Source organism: Megalobrama amblycephala, linkage group LG5 (assembly GCF_018812025.1).
Source record: "Megalobrama amblycephala isolate DHTTF-2021 linkage group LG5, ASM1881202v1, whole genome shotgun sequence".
Taxonomy (NCBI): domain Eukaryota; kingdom Metazoa; phylum Chordata; class Actinopteri; order Cypriniformes; family Xenocyprididae; genus Megalobrama; species Megalobrama amblycephala.
In genome coordinates, this window is record NC_063048.1 from 37,970,820 (window position 1) to 37,985,148 (window position 14,329).

Consider the following 14,329-nt stretch of genomic DNA (forward strand, 5'->3'; position numbering starts at 1 on the left):
GGTCGTTTTATTGGGCTGTTTTATCCCAGCAATTGGGATGTTTTAACCCAGCGATTGGGATGTTTTAACCGAACGATTTGGATGTATTAACCCAACGGTTGGGATGTTTTATCACAAAGATTGGGATGTTTTAACCCAACAATTTGGATGTTTTAACCCAACGATTTGGATGTATTAACCCAACGATTGGGATGTTTTATCCCAAAGATTGGGATGTTTTAACCCAAAGATTGGGATGTTTTAACCCAGCGATTGGGATGTTTTAACCAAATTATTTGGATGTTTTAACCCAACGATTGGGATGTTTTAACCCAGCGATTGGGATGTTTCATCCCAGCGATTGGGATGTTTCATCCCAGCGATTGGGTTATTTTAACCCAGTGGTTGGGTTAAATGTTTGCCCAATGTGCTGGCAGTTTTATTTAACTTAACTATTGTTTAAAAATGACTATATGTCTAGATTAAAATGAACCCAAAACAGGTTGGAAATTAAAAATCAGACACATAATTACTAGAGGCAACAATAATAATCAAAAGGTGAACATTTATTAATAAGCAATTTAATAAATGTTTATTGGTTTAATTATTATTCATTAAACTTATTAATAAATGTTCATTTATTAAGCATATTAAGCAAAACAGTAATTTTTAAACAATAGTTGAGTTAAATAAAACTACCAAGCAGGTTAGGCAAACATTTAACCCAAATTCTGGGTTAAAACAACCCAAATTGGAGCAGACACAGATATAATTCAGTATTCACTGAGAAGTCTGTTTCTTACACAAAGCTACAGTATCATAAGACATGGACTATATGTTTGCAGCTCAACAGCGCTTGTAATTAACTTTCATTTTATGAAAAAGAAAAAAATCTCCTTTTATGGGCCATGGAAAATGATAAATAATGATTTGTGTGTGTGTGTGTCTGTGTGTGTGTGTGTGTGTGTGTGTAAAATGTCCCTTTAAAATCTTGTTACAGTATTTCCACACAAGAATTAGAATTCATTTCTTTCTTAAATATGTCGGCGGTGTCTCTGTGAACCAATATTTCTTTACAGCATTATTAATATACTGTTATAGTTATTAGTTTTTATTTATTCTTCATTTTAGCTTAGGTTTTAGTAAATTTGTACTATGTCATTTTTAGAAGTTTTTAATATTTGTATATAGTTTTTATTTATTTTTGTTGAGTTTAGTTTATTTCAATGGACCTTTTCACAGACGCATTACCACATTTATTAATAACATCTTAAATCTAGCAATGTTTTTTTATGTTTCATTTTTTTTTTTTTAAAGAATGTAAACTTATAACACTATACTTTAATTACCTTGGCATTAAATTACAGAAAACTACTTAACAGTGCTGTGTGAGTGTTTATAATACATCTCAATATTTTGGAAAGTCATAGAAACGCTCTCACTGATTTTTTTTTTGTTTTCTACTAGAGCAAATGGGAATGCAAAAATTATATTTAATTAAATTCATATTTGCTGTAATTTCTGTTCACCACTATAGAAGTTCCCAACTATGACGTTAAACCCTGGAAATGTGTAAAGGGTCCATTAATGAAAAGTTTATTTAGTTTTTGTTTACGATAACATCACTGAGATGAATGTCATATCATCAGAAAGATGATTGCTGAAATAACTGGGTCACATTGCAAGGCATATTACAGATGATTTAGAGCGAAGCGCTTCTCAGGAATATTGTGTACAAATGGGCCGAGTCATTCCTCAGAGGGGGTTGGCAGAGGATTTTGTTTGTTTGGCAGCGGATCCAGGTCTGTGTAATCGGACAGAGCTCGACACCTGCATTGTAAATGTACAGCTTTACGTAAGACAGAGCCAGTCATGCTGTTGATCTAAGGATGTGGCAGCGTCCCACATTGAAGGGCTCGCTGCAGGTGCACGTCTGCTGTCATTTCTGACAGAGTTTAACGGTCGGCGCATAAAGAGGTCTTACACACACACACACACACACACACACACAACACTGACTCACTGACGCTGCACAGGGGGAAGATATTTGGCTAGAATGACTTCATTTGGAGTTGTGTGGTTTGCGATAATGACACTGAATTTAAATATTTAGCCTGTTAGATGTACAGTAGTGACCAAAAGTGATGTCCATTTGTTCTTAATGACCCTACAAGCTTGATTAAACCATCAAATTAAGAGGAAAAGGTAACAATTTAGTTTAGGGCCTAATTCTCACTATTAATTAGTTGCTTATTAGCATGAATTTTACTAGGATATTTATACTTATAAAGCAGATATTAATTACTTATTCTACATGGCCATATTCTACATCCCATAATACTACCCAATACCTAAACTTAACAATTAATAAGCAGTAATTAGGAGTTTATTGAGGTAAAAGATGTAGTTAATAATGACAATTGGACCCTAATCTAAAGTGTGACCGAGGAAAATATTATATTTTTAAAAATATTTTAAATATGAGGGAAGAACAAAACACTAAACTTGGTTAAGGTATTTATCTGACAAAATTATTTGGCAAAAAAAGGAAACTGAAGCAACAGGTTTTATTTACATTGACTACAATATAATATTAATTATTAATATTTTGTTAATTTTTGCATGTGTTCTTAATTTCTTTATATGAGAGCCTGGCCAAAAATGATTTGGTCACAATTTATGTCAAAATTATGTCTGCATAAATCATCACAAATAAAACAATCGACTCCAAACACAACTATGCAATATGCTTACAAAATCTTTAACACATTTTTAATAATATTTGAATAAAGATTGAAGATGTCAGTTTTCCAAGGCAGGACTTCACTTTTGGCTATATGCATACATTCTGTATATATATATGGCTTTTATATTGATGCATACATTTTTCATAGTAAAGAAAAATGATCTCTTTAGAGATTAGAGATATTTTCCCATATCTCCCAGATGGCAATAATATAATACATTGAGATTAAATGAAAAATTTGCTAAAGTGTCCTTCAGTTTCAGGAGACATCTTTGTTGATTCATTTAAAAAAATTGATTATTTTTAAATTATTTTTATATTGTTATATTTATATTACTAATTTTTGTACGGTATTTCTTTTAGTAATATTATTTCTTCCATCTGAGAGTTTATTTTCAGCATGAAATCAGAATCGACTTATATTTATGTTTCTGGTGCATGTTATTTCATAGAAAAATACCATTTCTTTTGAGCTGATGTCATCAACATTTTTCACCTTCCAATCAATTCCTGATGGATAAAATCACATCCCACCCTTTTTTCCCCCCTAGCTCATTGAATATCTTATTTCACCTCTGACTCTGAGCAATAACATTTTTCTCTAGGGATTTATTTCCCGAATAATTTCCAATTTATGAACATAGTTTGATGGGGATGGCTCTGTGAAATAAATCTCAATTTCAGTGTGCCAAGAACTGTTTAACATTTTATAGTTACGGCTACTTTTCGTTTCGATCTTGAAATCCAACCCTGCCTGTCTAAATATTTTTGTACCTCTCATCCTGGTGCAAAGCCAAAGACGCCCAGCTGTGTAGTTTACGTTTATTTGTGTACTATGGTTGATGGGCTCTTCCTCTGGGTTTGTTTATGCGCAATATTGCCTGAGAGCCAATGTCCACACAAGTCTCAGTTTTTCCTTGCAAACGGTCCCACCCGAATTTGTTTGTTGTTGTGGATACATGTTGTGTGTGTTTTCCTTTAGGGCAACAGCACGTCTGCCAAAGTCTAACTCAGGTAATGGACTCGCACATCATGACCTGAAGGCAACTAGTGTAAAGGTCATAATCAACCATTACACCATAAACATACGCACCGGCTTTATCTGGCCCACATCACTTCCTGCTGACACTCGTCCAAACCACTGTCACATCGCATCACACGATAATAGCTTGTTAAGTGAATTTACTTCCTCGTAGGGTAAAACCACAAAACAAATGCCAGATTAGTGTGTCATATCAATTAAGTGTGGTAGAAGTCTTTTGAACAAGCAGAGAGATAAATGAGCTGTTTGTCTATGCATTTTGATTAGTAGTGTTTGCTCAGTCAAGCATTACAGTTACTTTAACTCATTTATGATTAAATCATGGTGAGTCATTTATTTCTATAGTGCTTTATACAATACAGATTGTTTCAAAGCAGCTTCACGGTGATAAACAGCAAAGTAACAGAATCACTGATGCAAATATGGCACTTGAATTCAAATTCAAAATTTGTTTCAGTAAAGCAAAGTCAATTGTATGGAAGCTTGTTTCCACCACGGAATTATTTCACAATTCTGACCTTTTTTCTCACAATTCTGACTTTTTTTCTTGTAATTCTAACTTATCTTGCAATTCTGACTTTTTCTCGCAAGTCTGACTTTTTCTTGCAATTCTGACTTATCTCGCAATTCTGACTTTTGCAATTCTAACTTATCTCGCAATTCTGACTTTCACAATTCTGACTTTTTCTTTAAATTCTAACTTCTCTCACAATTCTGACTTTATATCTCTCAATTCTGACTTTATATCTCTCAATTCTGACTTTATAACTCGCAATTCTGACTTTTTCTTGCAATTCTGACTTTATAACTCGCAATTCTGACTTTTTCTTGCAATTCTGACTTTTTCCTCACAGTTCTGACCATTTTCTCACAATTCTGACTCATCACACAATTCTGACTTTTTCTCGCAATTCTGTCTTTTTTCTCGTAATTGCGAGTTTATCTTGAAACTGTGTTGTAGTCCTACAAAGTCCTGACTTGATTAGTGCATTAAATTGTGCTATACTTTTTTAAGCATTTTCATGTTCTTTGCCATATCTATAGACCAGAAGATCACAGGGTCTTGTCGGTGAAGGACTCTTGTCACTGTGACCATCCAGAACTCCCTAGCAACCGCATAGCAACATGCTAAAAATCACTCTGAACAACAAACACCTGCATAGACACCTTGACAACCAACCAAAGTATCCTAGCAACCGCATAATAACATCATGGCAACCACCCATAACATACTATCACTGCAACACAGAAGTGTTTTGCATGTGTGGACTTGGAAAAAACTAGCAACTACATAGCAACATGGTGAAAAAACACCCTGAAAATCTTAGCAACACATTGGCAACCACCCACTTCATACTAAAATCAGGATGGTGAATTTACAATCACTCAGAACACCCTAGCAACTTGGCAAAAATCACTCTGGATACCTTAGCAACTGCTTAGAAACACACTGGCAATCACCCATAGTACCCTAGTAACCCCATAGCAATGCCATGGCAACCACCTATAACACCCAGTAATTGTAGTTAATCAATATTTTACATAAACAAGTATGCATTGTCAGCCTCTCGGAACACCCTAGAAATTCACAAAACAACATACTAAAAACCACTCTGAAATCCTTAGCAACACCTTGGCAACCACCCACTGCACACTAGAATCATAAAGGTGAATTGGCAATCACTCAGAACTCCCTAGCAACTGCATAGAAACATGCTAAAAAACACTCTGGATACCCAAGTAACACACTCAAACCATAAAAACACCTTGGCAACTGCCCACAGTCCTCTAGAAACTGCATAGCAACTCCATAGCAACCACCCATAACACCTTGTTATGTTTTGCATGAAAAATCATGCATTAGTAGCCTCTCAGAAGTCCCTAGCAACCACATGGCAAGATGCTGAATACCTTAGCAACACTGGCAACCACCCATAGCACAATAGAATCATAAAGGTGAATTGACAATTACCCAGAACCCTCTAGCAACCACATAGCAAAATGCTGAAAACCTTAGCAACACCTTCCATAGCACACTAAAATCATGACAGTGAATTGACAATCACCCAGAACTCCCCAGCAACTGCACTGCAACATGCTAACACCAATCACATTTTCTTCTATGATATGATATTATATGTTGCAGGATTGTAGATCTTGTTTATGTTAATTATGCCATGTTTAATCTGTTGGGACAATAAATCAAAACCTTATTATTTTTATGTTATTTTTTATTTTTTTGCAGAGAATGTTTCTCATATCAAGCATGCCGAATCCACCAGAGAAGTTCAGATGATTTAAACGTGCTTGTTATGTTCCAGTCCCAGACTCTCAGAGGGATAACAGTAAAGCATTTCTTTACGAGACACTTTAATGCCTTTCTTTAAAAGTCTTCTTTTCTGAGTATGTCTGCAGTTATGAGTAAGCCCTATAAAATATTTCAACTAATTAAAGCAGTGCATCAACATGCTTGTTTAATAAATTCATTCTTTTCTGAACTTTGGACTGCATGAACACATTCCACCTGCCAAACATGCAGACAGGCTGTGTCTAGAATGGAGTATTAGCTTACTTAATATTGTGCAGCATATACTGTAATGTCTTGAAGAATGAGGCAAGAACAATATGTTAAAATTGTGGTTGATATTGTAATGGAGGCAAGCTAGTAAGAGCTGGATGACTAAACCTCACTCCCCTGATCTCAGGAGGCATTCTAGAGACTGCAGTCTTTAGCATCCTTGTTAGCGCCAGCCTCCCATGCCGGAGATGGTGGTTCGAAACCCACTCAGAGCAGGTCGAGAAGGGCCGGTTACATTGGGTTCCGTGACCCAGATCTGAGTGAGGTTTAGGGGGGTGAGTGTAAAGAAGGCAAGCTAGTAAGAGCTGGGCGAGTAAACCTCACTCCCCTGGCCTCAGGAGGTGTGCTAGAGACTGCAGTCTTTAGAGTCCTTGTTAACGCACCTGCCTCCCATGCCAGAGACGCCGATTCGATTCCAGCTCAGAGCGGGTTGAGTAGGGCCAGTTCCGTTTGGTGCCGTGACCCAGATGGAAGTGAGGTTCAGGGGGGTGAGGGCAAGCTAAGCCCCTTTCACACAGATATCCCGGAAAATACACAGATAATGTGTCCTGGGATCATGATTTTAGTTCATTCACACTGCCAGTGATTTTCTGGAATCTTTGGGTGCGTTCACACACATCTCGTAAAGACAAGGGACATCAGGATGTGATGTGTAATGTCTGTGCAGTGTCTCAAGTTTGCTTGTGCCATGCTTGTGCCAAGAACCATGCTTGTGCATTTTTTTTTTCTGATTCGATCATAAACTAGCGCATCACATACTGTTCCACTAAGCTGGTGAACGATCTCAGCGTCATCACTACAACACCCCCCTTTCGGTACTGGTCCTGGCAATGTTACTAGCTCCCCATCCCGGAATCGATCCCGGTTTGCATTCACACAGAAGGTACCTTGGCAATTTTACTGGAATAATTTGCTGTGAAAGGTGCTCTAGTAAGAGCTGGCCGAGCAAACCTCACTCCCCTGATCTCAAGGCGTGCGCTAGAGACTGTGATTTTTAGCGTCCTTATTAGCGTGCCCACCTCCCATGCCGGAGACAGTGTTTTGAATCCTGCTCGGACCGGCTAAAGTCGTTTTGCATTTGGTGCCAGATGGGAGTGAGGTTTGGGGGGGGTGAGGGCAAGCTAGTAAGAGCTGGGTTAGTAAACCTCACTCCCCTGGCCTCAAGAGGTGTTCTAGCAACTAATGCTAGAGACCGCAACTTTTAGTGTCCTTGTTAGCATGCCCGCCTCCCACGTCAGAGGTTCAAAACCCGCTCTGAGCAGATTGAGATGGACCAGTTACATTTGGTGCCGTGACCTGGATGGGAGTGAGGTTCAAGGGGATGAGGGCAAGCTAGTAAGAGCTGAGCTGGGTTAGTAAACCCCACTCCCCTGACCTTAAGAGGTGTTCTAGCAACTGACGCTAGAGACTGCGGCCTTTAGTGTCCTTATTATCATGCCCGCCTCCCATGTTAGAGGTTCAAATCCCGCTCTGAGCAGATTGAGATGGACCAAATACATTTGGTGCCGTGACCTGGATGGGAGTGAGGTTCAAGGGGATGAGGGCAAGCTAGTAAGAGCTGGGTGAGTAAACCTCACTTCCTTGGCCTCAAGGCGCTTTAGCGACTGACGCTAGAGACTGTGGTATTTAGCGTCATTGTTAGCACACCCGCCTCCCATGCCGGAGGTTCGAATCCCATTCTGAGCGGGTTGAGAAGGACCGGATACAACTGCTTCTGGTCACTATTCCATGCAGTATGCTTTCATACAGCACATCTTGGCAAATATCATAGTTCATCCACTTCATTATTTTTGCTCAATGTCTTTGAATCAGCTGGTGTTTTGGTGGTTTTTAGTGAATGTACGGAATCAGTTCATCTCAAGTTCACACAGGTGTCCTAGCAGAGGAATCACAGGTGTAGATCATCAACATGCTCCACTTTGTGACACAGTACTTACTATCTTCAATTTCAGTGCTAGAGCTATTGTTTTAACATTTCAAAATGTACAGTATAAACACCTTTTTGTCAAATGTTTGGCATGATATCTTGTGTCTAAGTGTGGCTCAAGTGTCCAAATAGTAAGGGTAGTATGGTAGTGTGCTATTCAGAATGCAGCCAGACCTACGAACACAACTTTTATATTTCTGAACATCTGCACATCTGCTGGTAAATGGGAAGAAAACAGGAATGCAAATCACAGCCGAACATCTGCTGACCAAAGGCCACATCCCAGCCCAAGAAGAATAAATAGTGTTGGCCGTAATCATCAACAGATATTGATTTTAGATGGATATCGAACAGACACAGCTGCATCAGGCGGAGAGCGCGAGACCACATACAACGCTCTTGCTTTCATGTCTTATGGATTCATGCGCTAAACGTCCGTGAATTGACAAACAAAACAGAAAGATCTGTGGGAAATGTTTCGTAAAACAACAGGCCCAGATGTTGGACTCGGACTCGTGGTAGTAAAACACCACAATGACTGAAAAAAAGAAGAATTCAAGGTTCCACAATTTTGATGTCAACAGATGTGTGCTTTTTCCTCCTTCCCTCCTCTCGCTCTCTCCCTTTCTCCGGTCTGAACGTTCCTCTTGTTCTGAAACTAAATTTACTCGAACCGAACCCCCTCCCTCGGCTGTGGCCTGCTGCAGAGTTGCACATGAAGTTGTTATTAATTGGACGCAGCTGTGAGTTCCATATCTGAAAACACGTACTGTCACCAGGCCTGTGCGAAAATAAATGGATAATTTGGGGCAATTGTCACTGAGTGTTAAAGAGACACAGAGTGTTTTCAAAACTGCTTTCCCCGCAATCATATTTCTTCACCTGGTACGACTTAAACGGTCATTTGAAAAACTCGCACATTCTTACACGTAGAGAACGAAAACAAAGAATTGGAGCGTTCTGTCTGATGAACCAAAAACGTGGGCTCTATTCGAAATCGCATGCTACACTGTAAAAAAAATGATTTTTTGAAGTTGAAAAAACAAAGATTATCAGAGTAGGATTTACAAAAAAATTCAGTTTTCAGTGTGTATACTTCAAAATGGCATGTTTAATGCAATGCCTTTTTTTTGTAATTAACTGTGAAACTTACTAGCAATGAAAATTGTTTCAACAACACTTTTTTCAGTGCATTTCAGCAGTAGGAAAGATTTGTGAATTGCATGCATATGCAGAGTATGTGCAGTATACGGAATACTGCAATGCAATGCACTTGACCTTCCATTTATATCAATCGTAAAATACAATGTAATGAAATCATGTGGCAACAATGTAGCATTACATTTGCATTTATGCATTTGGAAGATGCTTTTATCCGAAGTGTTCAATATATATCAGTTCATGCACTCCCTGGGAATCGAACCCATGACCTTGGCATTGCTAGAGCTTTTTTAGCTACAGGAATGACTGTTGTACATAGTATTTCTAAAAATGAGTATGCAGCATCCAGCGAGCTAGTATTCCCTTCTGAACATAGCCAAAGTGCCGAAACACGTGGGAAGCCTTCAGAAGCAGAGCCGTCTCTAAACTTATGAAATCAAAGCATGCACTGCTTGTTTTTCTTTTTCTCCTTCTTTTCTGCTCGTTTCTCCTTGTGGATGCCCTACGTGTCGAGACCATCTTGACAGCCGAGTGTTAGTGTCAGTCCAAAGTTGTTTTAGTGACCCTGAGTGTTAGTTTGAGATCAGTTCTGGTGGGTTAACAATCATGCCTGATCCCCGGGCAGATGACTACTGTGGGAAGTATGATGGAGTAATTACTTGCACATTGATATGGTTTTCCAGGCCATTACATTCTGTGCCACAGGAAGGAACTGCCTTGTTCTGTTTGCCGTATCGCCCATGCCAGATCTTTTAACTCGGCTGGTTTTCCATCAACAGTTGGGCTTGATAGAGCAATAAAAGAGTTAATCAGATGCATTCGTTGACATTTAATGAGGGTATAACTCAACAATCTGCGGGTCGGGTTTGTTTCCCTTGTGTTTAATGCGTATTTGTTTAATCCCAAACTGCAGCATTAATTTGGAGCGCATCCTGCAAAGATGTTTTCTGAAAAATGAGGAAAAGATGTTTGTCTCAATGCAAAACAGTTGTTTTAAATAAGAACGTGCTTGTCTTTACAGGGGAAACCCAGTAATCAGACAGACGTTTTTTTTTTTGTTTTTTTTTCCACAGATGAGAAGCTAAACATTGCCCTCTCCTGGATATATGACTTGAATCACTTTCTTGATGATCCAGTAAGTAGGGAGCAGATATTTACTGTAGGTTCTGTGTAGGTGGAATTTAAAGGCATTATTGGAGTGAAGTGTGTTTCAAAAGGTAGGCAGCATAATTATACTGCCTTCTAAGATATCTTCTTTTGGCCAAAGCATTTTAATGCAAAACCAAATCCCTGAATGCATTCAAACAAGCTAAAAAAAAAAAATAAAAAAAAAAAACATCCAAAATGGTGGACAAAGCTTGAGAAAAGTTTATTATAAATATAATTCATTCAATGCTAAGAAGTTCTTCAATCTAAATGAAATATGGAAAATTTTACCATGTATTTGTGTGTGTGGAGTATTTTTTTTTTAATGTATATTAGAAGTGCATTGCCATACTTAGGGTTTGGGGTTCAAACAAACAGTTGTGCTACAGACATGAATGATATTTCATTTGCTTGTTGGAGAGAACACACTATAGCACTGCCCAGAACACCAAAGCAACTAAATAGCAACACCCAAAGATCATGGAAGAGAGTTTTACATAGCCAGTACACTCTGGTAACTACCCAGAACACCCTAGCAACTGCATAGCAATGCCCTAAGAAAGCACAGAATACCATAGCAACCACATAGCAACGCCCTAGCATCATGCCAGCGAGTTTTGCATGGGTAAGCACACCCCTGGACCCAGAACTACCCAGAACAATCTAGTAACTGCATAGCACATGGCAACACCCTAACATCATTGTTGACTAGCATGTCCTGGTAAATACCCAGAACACCCTAGCAACTGCATAGCAATGCCCTAAGAACACGTAGAACACCTTAGCAACACGCTAAGAACCCCCAAAGACACCACAGCAACCATATATCAACACCCTAACATCATTGTTGGCAAGCATGCCTTGGTAAATACCCAGACCACCCTAGCAACTGCATAGCAATGTCCTAAGTAAACGTAGAACACCATAGCAACACCCTAAGAACCCCCCAGAACACCATAACAACCACATAGCAACACCCTAAAATTTTTTTTGGCGAGCATGCCATGGTAAATACCCAGAGCATCCTTGCAACTGCATAGCAACGCCTTAAGAACACGAACACCATAGCAACACCCTAATAACCTCAATAACATCATTGTTGGCCAGCATGCCCTGGTAAATACCCAGAACACCTTAGAAACTGCATAGCAACACCCTAAGAAAATGCAGAACACCATAGAAACACCCTAAGAACCCTCCAGGACACCATGGCAACCACATAGCAACACCCTAACATCATTGTTGGCCAGCATGCCCTAGTAAATACCCAGAACACCCTAGCAACTGCATAGCAACGCCCTAAGAACACGCAGAACACCATAGCAACACCCTAAGAACCCCCCAGGACACCATAGCAACTACATATCAACACCTTAACATTATTGTAGGCCAGCATGCCCTGGTAAATACCCAGAACACCCTAGCAACTGCATAGCAACACCCTAAGAACATGCAAAACACCATAGCAACACCCTAAGAACCCCCCAGGACACCATAGCAACTACATATCAACACCTTAACATTATTGTTGGCCAGCATGCCCTGGTAAATACCCAGAACACCCTAGCAACTGCATAGCAACGCCCTAAGAACACGCAGAACACCATAGCAACACCCTAAGAACCCCCCAGGACACCATAGCAACCACATATCAACACCCTAGCATCATAATGGCAAGTTTTGCATGACAAGCATGCTCTGGTACACCCTAGCAACCACATAGCAAGACCTTGGCAACCACTCGCAGCACTCAGTGAGATTTGCACAGGCAATAAGCGCTCACATTTTCTCCAGAAAATGTAAAAATCTAGTATATTATGCTTTCAGCATTTCCTATATTCACTTTATATTATTATTTATGTTCAGTTGTTGCAAAGAGGAAAGAAATCGTATGTGAGATCTTCTCCCTTGACGCGCTCTTATTCTCGGGCCGCTGTCTAGACACACAGGTGCAGATCTCTGGTTCTCCGTGCGCAGAGACGCTCAGCCGGTGTCTTGTCACAGCGACCGCAGCTTCAGCGGGACACACCCTGTCCCACGCTGACTTCCCCCAAAGGCTTTCAGTGTGCAGAAACCAAAGCTAAAGCCATAGACGCTGGGCCGCAGCCAGAGGCTGTATTTCAGAAACAGACACACAGACCGTTGCAGCTTTTCGCCTGCCAGATCACGGCCGAACAAATCTAAACAGACTACAGCTGAGATGCATATGATACCAAGGCCTTATTTCACAAGCCAACATGTTTGTAAAGTTTAATACTTTCATTTAGGGGTTTGTTAAAATCTGTAACCCTGAGTATGAGCAATAGAAGTGATTCTTTACCACTAAATATGAAATCCAATGAAATGAAAGTAATTACTATTGAGGAATATGCACTAAAAATACTATTGATCTATTTATATGATCTATTTTGTAGTGTTGCAGATTTTGATGAAAACATTTTTTAACTGATATTACCGTTTATTCATCACACTGGAGCCGTATTGTATTATGGTATGCATTGTCCCAAAAAGTGTGCTTTGGTTGCATAGCTATACACATTTTTACATATATTACACAACACTACTGCAAAAAATAAGTATTGTAGTATGCCATTCTGAGTATCTGCATGCAGGGCTGGTGACATGAGAGGACAAAGTTGCTTCTCTCTCTCTCTAGAGCCACTTTTGTTTTCTTCACTTTGGTTTGTGTGTTTGAACAAGTGCCCTCCTCTGGTCAGACAAAAGCGCCTTGTTAAGCAAAACCTCTGCTAACTTTTATGGGTGATGCGGTCTTGGTGCTATTTGCAAACGCTCAAACAAATTAGAATAACAGCTGTGTGATGCGGGCGCTTTTCGGTTAGATTCTTCATGGCCACACAGTGTTTCAAAATGATATCCTTCAATGCAGCTCTATTTCTGCGGTGTGCAGGCGAGGTTATATTGAGATAACTGGTGACCTGCTATGTCAGCACTAGTGATCTGACAGCTTAACATCAACGGGCGCATACACTTTTTCAGGTGAAGTCATTATATGCATGCAGTTTTGCTAACGTTCCCGTTAAGTTATGAAAACGTTGTTTCTAAACATTCTAAACATCCAGTTTTTTAAATGTTTTAAAAATGGTCATTCCTTGGTTATGCGAACATTCAATTTTATCATTCTTCAAACATTATGGGAACGTTACTTTTGAATGTTCTCTGAAACAAGTACACAATTTTAAGTGTGACTGAAGCATGCTATTAATGCTCAGCTAAGAAGGAATGTTCCCCAAACTTTGACTAACATTCTGGCAAGGTTCTTTACCCCACATACGCTTGATTGGAAGAAGCGGAAGCGGCGACTGTGGCATAATGAAAGCATAGTGTGTCACGCTCATCTCTCATTAGCAATCGCTCCAGCGGCCTCGTTCCGCTCCAACGGCTTTCAGCCCCACCCTGCTTCATACTACAGTAATGTTAATAAATCTTTAATACATTACCTCATCCATGAATATGATTTCTGCCTGAATCCCGTGGGATTCTTTTCCACCGGCTGCACATGTGAAGACAACACCTCCCATGATTCCGCAAAAAATCAAGGCATCATCAAGCTATGCTTTGGTTGAATAAGCGTCCTCTAGTGGCAAAAAACCACATACTGTGCCTTAAATGTTATGTTTTGTTCATAACTTTGAGAGAAGCTTGCCATAATGTTAGTCAAAGTCCTGAGAATGTTCCTTCTTAGCTTGGCAATAATAACATATTTGGATGCTTCAGTCACACTTGTCACAA